This window comes from Anomaloglossus baeobatrachus (assembly GCF_048569485.1).
Source record: "Anomaloglossus baeobatrachus isolate aAnoBae1 chromosome 5 unlocalized genomic scaffold, aAnoBae1.hap1 SUPER_5_unloc_6, whole genome shotgun sequence".
Taxonomy (NCBI): domain Eukaryota; kingdom Metazoa; phylum Chordata; class Amphibia; order Anura; family Aromobatidae; genus Anomaloglossus; species Anomaloglossus baeobatrachus.
This window is the reverse complement of record NW_027441810.1, coordinates 759,607-774,237: the sequence shown is the minus strand read 5'-3', so window position 1 is coordinate 774,237 and position 14,631 is coordinate 759,607.

Genomic DNA, 14,631 nt, shown 5'->3' with positions numbered 1-14,631 from the left:
TAGCACACCGCTGCCATGGCAATAGCAGCCATGCTGGTTCTGTATGCCTTCAATTTTGAATAAATGCCCAACAGTGTCACCAGCAAAGCACCCCCACACCATCACACCTCCTTCTCCATTCTTCATGGTGGAAACCAGGCATGTAGAGTCCATCCGTTCACCTTTTCTGTGTCGCACAAAGACACGGTGGTTGGATCCAAAGATCTCAAATTTGGACTCATCAGACCAAAGCACAGATTTTCACTCGTCTAATGTCCATTCGTTGTGTTCTTTAGCCCAAACAAGTCTCTTCTGCTTGTTGCCTGTCCTTAGCAGTGGTTTCCTAGCAGCTATTTTACCATGAAGGCCTGCTGCACAAAGTCTACTCTAAACAGTTGTTCTAGAGATGTGTATGCTTGCTAGAACTCTGTGTGGCATTGACCTGGTCTCTAATTTGAGCTGCTGTTAACCTGCGATTTCTGAGGCTGGTGACTCGGATAAACTTATCCTCTGCAGCAGAGGTGACTCTTGGTCTTCCTTTCCTGGGGCGGTCCTCATGTGAGCCTATTTCTTTGTAGCGTTTGATGGTTTTTGCCACTACACTTGGGGACACTTTCAAAGTTTTCCCAATTTTTCGGACTGACTTCATTTCTTAAAGTAATGATGGGCACTCGTTTTTCTTTACTTAGCTGCTTTTTTTCTTGCCATAATACAAATTCTAACTGTCTATTCAGTAGCACTATCAGGTGTGTATCCACCAGGCTTCTGCACAACACAACTGATGGTCCCAACTCCATTTATAAGGCAAGAAATCCCACTTATTAAACCTGACAGGGCGCACCTGTGAAGTGAAAACCATTTCTGGGGACTACCTCTTGAAGCTCATCAAGAGAATGCCAAGAGTGTGCAAAGCAGTAATCAAAGCAAAAGCTGGCTACTTTGAAGAATCTAGAATATAAGACATATTTTCGTTAAGTATTTCATTCCACATGTGTTCATTCATAGTTTTGATGCCTGAATCTATGATTTTCAGAGTCCTGAAAATAAAGAAAACGCTTTGAATGAGAAGGTGTGTACAAACTTTTGGTCTGTACTGTATGTCCGCATTTGACACCGCATTATGGCAATGGGAAGAGTCGGGTTGAAGCGCCAGGATTAGCGCATCTAATGGATGCGCCACTTCTGGGTGGCTGCGGCCTGCTATTTTTAGGCTGTGAAGGGCCAAATAACCATGGGTCTTTTCACCCTGAGAATACCAGACCATAGCTGTCCACTTTACCTTGGCTGGAAATCCAATTTGTGGGGTGTCATGGTGTGATATTGTGGGTTATGTACCATTTTGTGTGGGTTGATATTTTGGGTGTGGTGGTCTGTCTATTCGATATATTGTTTGTCCTGTTAAGTCAGGTTATATCCCCTTGAAGTGCTTCTGTGGCTAGGTCTGGGGGAGGGGGTCTGGAATCCACCCAAACTCTGTTTACCTGAGAGATTAGTGATTTTGGGTGAGACTTAGGGGTGCTTCACACACAGCGAGCTCACTGCCGAGATCGCTGCTGAGTCACGCTTTTTGTGACGCAGCAGTGACCTCATTAGCGATCTCGCTGTGTGTGACACTGAGCAGCGATCTGGCCCCTGCTGCGAGATCGCTGCTCGTTACACACAGCCCTGGTTCGTTTTCTTCAAAGGCGCTCTCCCACTGTGACACACAGATCGCTGTGTGTGACAGCGAGAGAGCGACAAATGAAGCGAGCAGGGAGCAGGAGCCGGCGTCTGACAGCTGAGGTAAGCTTGTAACCAAGATAAACATCGGGTAACCAAGGTGGTTACCCAATATTTACCTTAGTTACCAGCCTCTGCAGCTCTCACGATGCCTGTGCTGCCGGCACCGGCTCTCTGCACATGTAGCTGCTGTACACATCGGGTTAATTAACCCGATGTGTACAGCAGCTAGGAGAGCAAGGAGCCAGCGCTAAGCAGTGTGCGCGGCTCCCTGCTCTCTGCACATGTAGCTGCATTACACATCGGGTTAATTAACCCGATGTGTACTGTAGCTAGGAGAGCAAGGAGCCAGCGCTCAGTGTGCGCGGCTCCCTGCACACACAGCTAAGCGGTGTGCGCTGGTAACTAATGTAAACATCGGGTAACCATACCCGATGTTTACCTTAGTTACCAGTCTCCGCAGCTTCCAGACGGCGGCTCCGTGCAAGCGCAGCGTCGCTTGCACGTCGCTGCTGGCTGGGGGCTGTTCACTCGTCGCTGGTGAGATCTGCCTGTTTGACAGCTCACCAGCGACCATGTAGCGATGCAGCAGCGATCCTGACCAGGTCAGATCGCTGGTCGGATCGCTGCTGCATCGCTAAGTGTGAAGGTACCCTTACAAGAGAGATGAAACTAGATTGAACCTCTGAGGGAGACGCTGAGGCTGCGGCCAGCACCCCAGAGAGACTGTGAGAAACCCAGATTTCCCTGGAGAAGGACTGCTGGAGGAGTGTGACTGAACTCCGGGACATTTATGCCATTTCTGGACTAGTTTTACCCTCCGTGTGGTGAATTATTTGATGGTCATTCTATGTTGCAAGGAATAAATATGCTTGGGATTGTTCACTCATCTCTCGCTCTGTTGATTGTGTGATATGGGAGAAAGACCCCTTCACAGGGGGATCACACTTTTTTTTTTAATTATTTATAAATTAGAAAAACAGCATGGGGAGACCTTCACTTTGGAATACCAGCAAATATGAAGCTACCAGCTGTGGTCTCCAGCCGTCTGCTTTACCCTAGCTGTTTCTTGTTTTTTTGCTTTGTTGTTTTTTTAATTGTTTATTTATTTTTTAGCTAAATATAAGGTTAAACACCTTTTAGTGCCACATGAAAGTTACTAAATGGTGCCAGCTTAGAATATGCAGGGGAGTGGGACATTATATATGTGTTTGACATCTATTCATCCATCTATCCATCCTAGCTTATTAGGCTATTTGCCCACGATCAGGATTTGCAGTGATTCGGACGCAGAGTGTTTTGACTGTGATGTTGTGCAGTACAAGCGCAGTAGTGGGATGTTTATAAATCTCATCCCCATTGTGCTTCTTTTCTCTGCAGCATAAACTGGCCAGCGGTGCGGCTTCCTGAGGTCTACGCAGGATATCAGTTTATGCTGTGGAGATGACAGTGTTCTTCGCGGGGAGAATAAAGTCCGCAGCGGCCTGAACCCAGATTGTGGGCACGGGCTGCTGCATTGTCATGTGGACAACACTGGCATCTGCACAGAAGGGCTGACACTGCATCCTAGACGCAGTGTTGCCGGATTGTGGGCACACAGCCTAAAAGTGAGAAATTTGGCATTACAGCAACATTTCTGTGAACTACCCGTGGAGTCAAAATGCTCACTGTAACCCTGAATAAAATTCTTGATTGGAACAAAAAAAAAACAGAGGTTTTTGGCCACATGTGGGGTATCCCTGAGCTCAAAAAAATTTGGATAACAAACTGTGGGGTTTACTTTTTGATGTTTCCTCTTGAAAAAGTGAAACATTTGGTGTAAAGCAACATTTTTGTTAAATAAAATGAACATTTTCAATATGACGACCTAAGGTTATCAAATTCTGTGAAGTACCTGTGGGTTCAAAATGCTCAATATACCCCTGGATAAAATCCTTGAGGGATCTAGTTTCCAAAATGGGATCACTTGTGGGGGAGCTCCACTGTTTAGGCACCTCAGGGGTCTCCAAACATGACATGGCATTCGCTAATGATTCCAGCCAATTTTACAGTCAAATGGCGCTCCTTCCCTTCCGAGCCCTGCTGTGTGCCCCAAACAGTTGATTTCCAGCACATATGAGGTATCTGAATACTCAGGAGAAACTGCACAATACATTTTATGGTGTATTTTTTCCTGTTACCCTTGTGAATAAAAGCCATCTGGTTAAAGTAACAATTTTGTGGCAAAAGAAATCTATTTTTATTTTCACGGCTCAATGTTATAAAATCCTGTGAAGCCTCTGGGGGTCCCAGGTGCTCACCAAACATCTAGAGAAATTCCTTGAGGGGTCTAGATTCCAAACTTGGGTCACTTGTGGGGGGTTTCTGCTGTTTAGGTACCTTAGGGGCCCTACAAATGCTACATGGTACCCGCAATATATTTTAGCCAATTTTGCTTTCCAAAATTCAAATATAGCTCCTTCTGTTCCGGCTCCTCCCATTTGTCCAAACAGAGGTTTCTGACCACATGTGGGGTATCACCGCGCTCATAATAAAGTGGGTAACAAACCGTGGGGTCCACTTATTGGCGTCACCTCTTGAAACCTGTCAAAGTGACACCGGTAAGAATTGTAGAAAATGGCCGAGTCATAAAATACCAAACTCGCTCCATCATTAAGGGGTTAAACTGAATGTAAATGAGCTGGTCAGGAATAGCGGGAAACTGGTCCTGAACTGGTTAAAGTTGAAAATAGCTGAGACTTGAAGGGGTTAATGATAATGATGACCCCAAAATAATAGAGACCCTGCACCTACCTCCACCTGCAGAGCCGCACACTAGATATATAATACCCTGCACCTACCTCCACCTGCAGAGCCGCACACTAGATATATAATACCCTGCACCTACCTCCACCTGCAGAGCCGCACACTAGATATATAATACCCTGCACCTACCTCCACCTGCAGAGCCGCACACTAGATATATAATACCCTGCACCTACCTCCACCTGCAGAGCCGCACACTAGATATATAATACCCTGCACCTACCTCCACCTGCAGAGCCGCACACTAGATATATAATACCCTGCACCTACCTCCACCTGCAGAGCCGCACACTAGATATATAATACCCTGCACCTACCTCCTCCTGCAGAGCCGCACACTAGATATATAATACCCTGCACCTACCTCCACCTGCAGAGCCGCACACTAGATATATAATACCCTGCACCTACCTCCACCTGCAGAGCCGCACACTAGATATATAATACCCTGCACCTACCTCCACCTGCAGAGCCGCACACTAGATATATAATACCCTGCACCTACCTCCACCTGCAGAGCCGCACACTAGATATATAATAACCTGCACCTACCTCCACCTGCAGAGCCGCACACTAGATATATAATACCCTGCACCTACCTCCACCTGCAGAGCCGCACACAGATATATAATACCCTGCACCTACCTCCACCTGCAGAGCCGCACACTAGATATATAATACCCTGCACCTACCTCCACCTGCAGAGCCGCACACTAGATATATAATACCCTGCACCTACCTCCACCTGCAGAGCCGCACACTAGATATATAATACCCTGCACCTACCTCCACCTGCAGAGCCGCACACTAGATATATAATACCCTGCACCTACCTCCACCTGCAGAGCCGCACACTAGATATATAATACCCTGCACCTACCTCCACCTGCAGAGCCGCACACTAGATATATAATAACCTGCATCTACCTCCACCTGCAGAGCCGCACACTAGATATATAATACCCTGCACCTACCTCCACCTGCAGAGCCGCACACTAGATATATAATACCCTGCACCTACCTCCACCTGCAGAGCCGCACACTAGATATATAATACCCTGCACCTACCTCCACCTGCAGAGCCGCACACTAGATATATAATACCCTGCACCTACCTCCACCTGCAGAGCCGCACACTAGATATATAATACCCTGCACCTACCTCCTCCTGCAGAGCCGCACACTAGATATATAATACCCTGCACCTACCTCCACCTGCAGAGCCGCACACTAGATATATAATACCCTGCACCTACCTCCACCTGCAGAGCCGCACACTAGATATATAATACCCTGCACCTACCTCCACCTGCAGAGCCGCACACTAGATATATAATACCCTGCACCTACCTCCACCTGCAGAGCCGCACACTAGATATATAATACCCTGCACCTACCTCCTCCTGCAGAGCCGCACACTAGATATATAACACCCTGCACCTACCTCCACCTGCAGAGCCGCACACTAGATATATAACACCCTGCACCTACCTCCACCTGCAGAGCCGCACACTAGATATATAATACCCTGCACCTACCTCCACCTGCAGAGCCGCACACTAGATATATAATACCCTGCACCTACCTCCTCCTGCAGAGCCGCACACTAGATATATAATACCCTGCACCTACCTCCACCTGCAGAGCCGCACACTAGATATATAATACCCTGCACCTACCTCCTCCTGCAGAGCCGCACACTAGATATATAATACCCTGCACCTACCTCCACCTGCAGAGCCGCACACTAGATATATAATACCCTGCACCTACCTCCACCTGCAGAGCCGCACACTAGATATATAATACCCTGCACCTACCTCCACCTGCAGAGCCGCACACTAGATATATAATACCCTGCACCTACCTCCACCTGCAGAGCCGCACACTAGATATATAATACCCTGCACCTACCTCCACCTGCAGAGCCGCACACTAGATATATAATACCCTGCACCTACCTCCACCTGCAGAGCCGCACACTAGATATATAATACCCTGCACCTACCTCCACCTGCAGAGCCGCACACTAGATATATAATACCCTGCACCTACCTCCACCTGCAGAGCCGCACACTAGATATATAATACCCTGCACCTACCTCCACCTGCAGAGCCGCACACTAGATATATAATACCCTGCACCTACCTCCACCTGCAGAGCCGCACACTAGATATATAATACCCTGCACCTACCTCCACCTGCAGAGCCGCACACTAGATATATAATACCCTGCACCTACCTCCTCCTGCAGAGCCGCACACTAGATATATAATACCCTGCACCTACCGCCACCTGCAGAGCCGCACACTAGATATATAATACCCTGCACCTACCGCCACCTGCAGAGCCGCGCACTAGATATATAATACCCTGCACCTACCTCCTCCTGCAGAGCCGCACACTAGATATATAATACCCTGCACCTACCTCCTCCTGCAGAGCCGCACACTAGATATATAATACCCTGCACCTACCGCCACCTGCAGAGCCGCACACTAGATATATAATACCCTGCACCTACCTCCACCTGCAGAGCCGCACACTAGATATATAATACCCTGCACCTACCTCCACCTGCAGAGCCGCACACAGATATATAATACCCTGCACCTACCTCCACCTGCAGAGCCGCACACTAGATATATAATACCCTGCACCTACCTCCACCTGCAGAGCCGCACACTAGATATATAATGCCCTGCACCTACCTCCACCTGCAGAGCCGCACACTAGATATATAATACCCTGCACCTACCTCCACCTGCAGAGCCGCACACTAGATATATAATGCCCTGCACCTACCTCCACCTGCAGAGCCGCACACTAGATATATAATACCCTGCACTTACCGCCACCTGCAGAGCCGCACACTAGATATATAATACCCTGCACCTACCGCCACCTGCAGAGCCGCACACTAGATATATAATACCCTGCACCTACCTCCACCTGCAGAGCCGCACACTAGATATATAATACCCTGCACCTACCTCCACCTGCAGAGCCGCACACTAGATATATAATACCCTGCACCTACCTCCACCTGCAGAGCCGCACACTAGAGATATGGCTGCTCTGTGCTTACAGGACCTGTGATGATGTCACATGGAGGGGAGGAGTCAGGGTCACATGATCAGCTCCTCAGTGTATGCAGGACTCTGCTGTGCTGGTTGTCATGGTGCTGGATGAGGGGAAGTTTATGTGTGGAGTCAGGAGGGGTTTACAGTGTGGATGTAGCAGAGCCGCGTGTGTACGAGGTGTACGGAGCGGAGCCGTGTGTGTACGAGGTGTACGGAGCGGAGCCGTGTGTGTACGAGGTGTACGGAGCAGAGTCGTGTGTGTACGAGGTGTACGGAGCAGAGCGGAACCATGTTTAGACGAGGCTGAATGAGAAGTAATGGCCTGCACCCTCTCGGCTTTGGATGGGAATATAGTAATAAATGAAGCGCAGTAATAATCCTTCGCTGTCGCTGTAATCTCCGATATTCACTTTCCCACATAATTGGACAATTGGAGACTCTTCTGCCTTGGACACGTTTTCTGCAGCCGTCATGGAAGAAGTGGCCGCTCTGTTTCCGCCTCCGGCCTCGCACAGGTCTCTCCTCCATCAGATGCACAGTGATGTCCCCGCAGATCTTTCATTATCGGGAACAGATGGAGTCGGACGCCCCAGATCTGGACTGTATGGCGGATGCCGTCCGGTGGTGTCTTCAGTCTCTGAGGTTCTGCGGTGGTGACATGTGACGTGTGTGTCTGCCATTGTCAGGCTGCAGGAAAACATTCCTCTTCTCCTTTCGGACCCTTGTTAGTCATGGTTTCACAGTTGGCGGCGTTGTGATGTAACACTCTGAAGTGATTGTTTCTCCACGTTGTAGGAAATCCCCATGGATAACGTCATCTGCGCCCCAAACACTGAGGCCAGGATTTCCCGGCTGAGGACGGAGTCTTGAATGTCTTTTTCTGGGGCGAGCCCTTGTGCTGATATTCCATGGACTGACGTTTCGGCTCCGGTCCGTAGTGGTGTACACAAGCTTCATCTCCGGTCACAATTGAATGCAGAAAGGCGTCACCTTCATTCTCGTAACGTGAGAGGATTTCCTGGTAAATGTCCAGTCTGTGGCTTTCATGTCAGACGTCAGCATCCGGGGCGGCCATCGTGCACAGATCTTCCCATAACCAAGCAGAGTAATAATGTGACTACACGTTCCAGAGAAGGGCTGGAACGGGGCGCAGACGTAGTGGAAGACCGGACATGACAGGAGTTTGTAAGGACAAGACACATATAGGGGTTAATAGGAGTTTAAGCAGGAAAAGGTTAATAGACGTTTGGCACATTTACAGCAGGAAATGAAGGGGGAGTCATAGGATTTCAGAGGGTCACATGGATTGGGGAGACTGTTATAGGATTGGCTGGAAGCCTGTAGGAAGGGGTGTGGAAATGAAAGAGGAGTACCTGTTGTTATAAGAAGAGGAAGAGAAGCCCGGACATCTTGTCTCATGGATCCAGGACCAGTGAACAAGGACGGCATGATGGAGGTTCCCCAGCCCCTCACATCACCAGTTCTATCCAGTTCATCAGGTCCGGTGAACGACGGACCCTGCTATGGCGTCGGCTCTGAGGATGACGATGGAGGAGAGAGGCCGCGAGTGGCTGCAGAAGCAGCTGAACTCACTGCTGGGATGGAGCGTGGAGCCGGAGCAATTATCTACCCGACGTTGGCGCCCGCCAGAGCGCTTGAACCCCGAGGTCCTCAGGCAGCAGGGGAGGATGAGGAGCCCGATGGCAACGTCTCCAGCGATGAAGGAACAGCAGCGACACGTGGTCGGGTGGACTTCCTGGACCCGGACCAGGCTGGTGAGAGATTGCAGGCGGGGGGCGAAGCCTCCGCTTACAATTACAGGGCGGGGGGCCTGCGTCTGCAGCGGTGAGGCTCCCGGAGGTGTCCACAGCGGCACCTGCGGGGCCTCCGTGCTTGTCGGCGGTCAGGCCCCCTGAGCTGTCTCTGCAGCCGTGCCTGAGCGTCCTCAGAGATCCCTGAGGTGTCCGGAGCAGTGCCCGCGGGTCCTCCGGTGGGAACACGGGGGATGCGCTGCCAGCCTACAGAGCGAATGGGAGGCAGGGGCTGCGGGGCCACAGGCGCGGCCTAGTGGTAGCAGGCGCGGTTGTGTGGCATCGCAGTCCCAGAGGATGGCTCCGCCCCCTCCATTCAGCGCTGGATTATCAGGAGTCTGGAGCAGTGCTTGCCCTGGGTTGGCATTACGTCACCAGGGCAAGGCACGTAAAACAGTGACCAGGGGTGGGAGCAGCAGGACAGGTCCAGCAACGGCCGGAGGGCTGGAGCCCCCGCCGGCCTCTGCAAAATGCAGGCATCGACTACATCCAGAGGATGGATCGGAGGATAAGGACGGACTTCCAGACGACGGTCCCCAGCATCGATCCAGCGTCACGGCTGTTCCGACACCGGTGCAGAGTCAGCCTGGGGAGAATCCCCATCTATGTTTGTCTTCGTCTTGTGTGTCTCCTGTGTCATCTCTGTTTTCTGGTTTGAATGAGAATAGGCAGGTTATGGTTAGTGCTGGAAATGAAGCACAGATGCAGGGTTGAGTGTAGCTCATGTGCAGGGTTTTTCATTGAGTGTATGGTTAATTTCTAGCTGGTATGTGGTGTTACGTTTTGGTTAACCCTTCGGAGGGTCGGTCAGTTGTCACTGTTCAGTTCATGGTGGGGTTCATAAGTGGGGAAATTTAGTTGTCCGTGTCCGGGTTCCCCATTAGTGTCAGCAGAACTGGGTGGAATTTTAGTGGTCTTCTTATGTCGCAGTGTTGGGGTATTGTGTCTAGGTAGGGTCAGTGGACCATGGTGTTGGGTCTGATGAAGCTGCGTGGGGCGAAGTTTTTGGCTGTGTTTGATGTACCCTTGGGGGGTTCGTTTAATGTAGGACACAAAAAAAAAATTGTGACTAGGATTGGTGTGCCAGAAAATTTTCTTTCCTCCCGGGGTCTGGATTTAATATGGACCAAGTGTCGGCGGATGACAGTATGAGAGAAGGGGTAAACCAGGAGGGAAGGGGGGTTGACATCAAGTTTGACGTCAGTGACCGATTAACAACCAGGTTGATGGACATTGTAAAAATAGTCAATGCCATGATGGTACAAAAATGTCACCTTTAAGCATGAATGTGCTCTCTGAGGCACAAATCATGCACGATCAAATGTTTTGATAAAAATCAACAAGCGTACAGGGAATTATTGACTAGGAAGGGAGCAAGTATCGAAGTGATGGTACCGCCTCTAAGGGAGTAGTTGGAGTGGGCGCTGGTGGAATTATGGGAGAATGTTTGTTTTTTCCTTTTGTTTAAGAATACTTTTTGGCTGATATATCGTGTATCCCAGCCAGTTAAATTTAATGGTATCAGCGACGAGTTTGGTTCAATATACTATGTGTTTTGTTGACACCTTTGCATCTCCTCGGAGGTCTGGGACGTGGTACCCTGAGGGAAAAATTGAGGTGGATACATGTTTTTTTTCATTTTACCAATACATAGTGAATATTTTCATTGGTTGGAGCTGTTCGTGAATAAGGGATATTTTTGAAGATCATCATTTTCAATGGGCTGTTCGAGTTACGGCTCATTGTTTGAGTGCTTCAGTATATTTTGGAATGGGTGGTAAAGGATTATTCTTTGGGACAGCAAGGTTGCACTACCCAGATATTTTATGCAATGTGTCCTGCAGGCTCCAGCTGTGGTTGAGAATTTACAATGCGTGGGAGTTAGTTGCCATGGAGAGTTGTTTACCTGTGGATAAGGTTTTGGATTTGAGAGTAGAGGTACAGGTGGCTTTCTTTATTTTTTTTATTTTTTTTTTTTAAATAAAGAAAAATGTAAATTTGCATGTTGAGTCATGCACATGGGGTGGATTGGTGCCGTCAGTGGGCAGCAGCTACTGCTGTTGTCTGTTATACAGGCCAAATTCCGCCTGTCTAAAAGTTAAAGACAGATTTAGCAATTTGGTCTGCATGTTGGGTTAGTCTTTAAGAAAAATCGGTTTGGACGGATGATCGGGTATTTCAATTTTAGAGCTAATACATGTTCCAGGTGCACTTGGTTTGGGTAATTACTTTCAAGGAAGTGGTTTTCGGGTTCATGGCGGGAGACATGGAGAAAGCGACTTTGTTGTAATGAGCAGACAAGAAAAATGTCTGTGCGGCAGCACTTATTTACAAATGTATAGAATTTATTAACGCTTAGTCAGGTTTGAAACAGATGAGAAAAGGTTAAATACAAATCCCAATGTAGGTGAACTTCAATGGAGGACAAGCAGGTGGCGACCTTGCTCCACAGAGCAGGAGAACATATATTACGCATATAGTGTTAAAGAGGGGAAATGGCATTTACTGCACAACCTCTCACAGAGAAGTCTCCAAAGAGTCTCCTTGTAATGGGCCCCATTTGGGGAGTTAATTGCTATGGTAGTCGCCACTTAAGTAGGGTGCGCAGCAGTTCGTTATAAGAGGATAATTTTGTTGCAATCACTAAACAGTCGTGCAGGCGATTAATGGTGGGTTTGCTTCCTCTCTTTTGGTGGGGATCTTATTCATTTCATCTTCCAACAAGACAACAACCCAAAGCACACAGCCAAGAAAACCAAGGCCTGGTTCAAGAGGGAAAAAATCAAGGTATTGCAGTGGCCTAGTCAGTCTCCTGACCTTAACCCAATTGAAAACTTGTGGAAGGAGCTCAAGATTAAAGTCCACATGAGACACCCAAAGAACCTAGATAACTTGGAGAAGATCTGCATGGAGGAGTGGGCCAAGATAACTCCAGAGACCTGTGCCGGCCTGATCAGGTCTTATAAAAGACGATTATTAGCTGTAATTGCAAACAAGGGTTATTCCACAAAATATTAAACCTAGGGGTTGAATAATAATTGACCCACACTTTTATGTTGAAAATTTATTAAAATTTAACTGAGCAACATAACTTGTTGGTTTGTAAGATTTATGCATCTGTTAATAAATCCTGCTCTTGTTTGAAGTTTGCAGGCTCTAACTTATTTGCATCATATCAAACCTGCTAAATCTGCAGGGGGTTGAATACTACTTGTAGACACTGTATAAGTTATTACAAAGTTAATGCTTCTAAATCCCTTATTCTAGGTATCAATGTCCCTGAAGGGCTTAAGAAATCATTACAAAACTCTTATCCTTATAGTTGGGTCAATGGTGCTCTCCCGAATCTCGGGATTTTCCTATAATCTCAAGTTAAGCTATTGAAACATTATAATTTTAGATCCTTGAAGCAGGCCATCCAGAAATATGTTGCAACTTAAAATAAATTCCCCATGTTGTGGGTAGGATGAATATCTATAGTGAAAATTATGCTTCTCCCCAAAATAATTTACTACTTTCGCAATCACCCTATCCTCATTTCCTTGTCGACGTTGAAAACATTGAAATCTCTCCTAATGTCTTTTTTTTTTTTCCAATTTAAGATTTTATTAATTTTCCAGGAAATACAAAGTTAGAATATACATCCATACTATTGTAAATGAAACAAATCAGAAGTTAATGCGAGACCAAGCCTTTGCGGGCTTCGCAAAATTCTATGGATGGTAGAAATAGTATGGTACATAGATAATCACTTAAAACCTTAAGAAACAATAAAACGATAAATCAAGGAGAAGATATTAAAACAAGAGAAAGTCACAGAATCTAAAGAAAGAGGGGTAATGCAGAGAAGGGAGAGGATAGAAAGCAGAGTGAGGCGACCGGGACTGATACGTTGTCTGTTGAGCTAAAAATTTGTCAAGAATGTGGTGTGAGCTGTCTGGAAGAGAAAAGGCCAGAGTGCCCCCCGTCCGGAGGTTAAATTAGTTCAAGAAGTGTTTTACTAGACAAGAAAGATTCCCATTGGAACCACTTGGAGGCCGTTTCCGCCGTCTGCCCTCGGGATTGGGCCATCACCATTTCCATGCGGTGAATCACATTTACCTCTGTTATCCACTCATCTATCGTCGGAGGGTTGGAATCTTTCCAGCGCCGAGGGATCACGGTCTTGGCGGCCTGAAGAAGGTGGCCTAGGATCGATTTCTTAAAAACCTTTTCTGATACGTCAAAGATATACAGTAAAACTGCCTCCGGGCGACTGGGAACTACAATCCCTGTGGCCCCCCGTATGGCTGCCAGTACCTTGCTCCAAAAGACGGACAGGCTCGGGCAGTGCCACCAGATGTGGGACATGGTGCCTCCCGAGTCCCGAGGCTCCACATCGCCAGCAAGAGTCAGGTATTTCGGGGCACCACGCGTGTAGAGACGCCGGTACCCTGTACCACCTGGAAAGTATTTTATAGCTAGTTTCTTGCATCTTAGTGGCAATCACGGACCTTTAGGTCAGGCGGTAACAACGTTCCCATTGGCTCCCGGTAATCGTTTGGTTGAGCTCTAACTCCCAAGCTTTACAGAAGTGAGGAGGCAACACCTCTACTGTACTCGTCATAAGCTTGTACACCCTTGAAATAGCATGGCGCGTATCAGAGGAACCAGTGCATAGGTTTTCAAAAGGGGTTTGGGGTAAGGGGTGAGTCATGATAGTGCCTTGGGAAGCCAAGAAGTGCTTGAGTTGGGCGTATTCAAAATGGAAACGTAGTTTAAAATTACAACTCTCTACTATCTCCTGAAGTGGGATAATGGACCCCCTCGGGATCACTTGATTTAGCCTCAAGGCGTTCAATTTCGTGCTTCCTAGAAAATTCTTGGATGATGCACCCGGCAGAAACTCCGGGTTGTCCGTCAGTGGCATAAGGGGCCCTCTAGGTTGGATCATGAGATTACGTGACGACCCAGAGTGCACCATTTTCAAAGTCTGCTTGGTGCTATAAGACCTCTCAATCTTATGTTTGGTGAGGAGCGGCCAGGTCCACGGCAGGGTCGGTATTGATAAGGGGCATATTTCCTGTGCCAAGCTAACCCACAGTTTAGAACTAGAATTATGTAGAATGTCCAAGACCCTGGCTTGAGCGGCCTCCAAGTAGTACCGCCTACAAATCGGGCAGCCCCGTTCCTCCTGCACCCTTGGTCCTAGTCAAGACGCCACTTCCTATACGAGGGCGTCTTCCAGACCAGA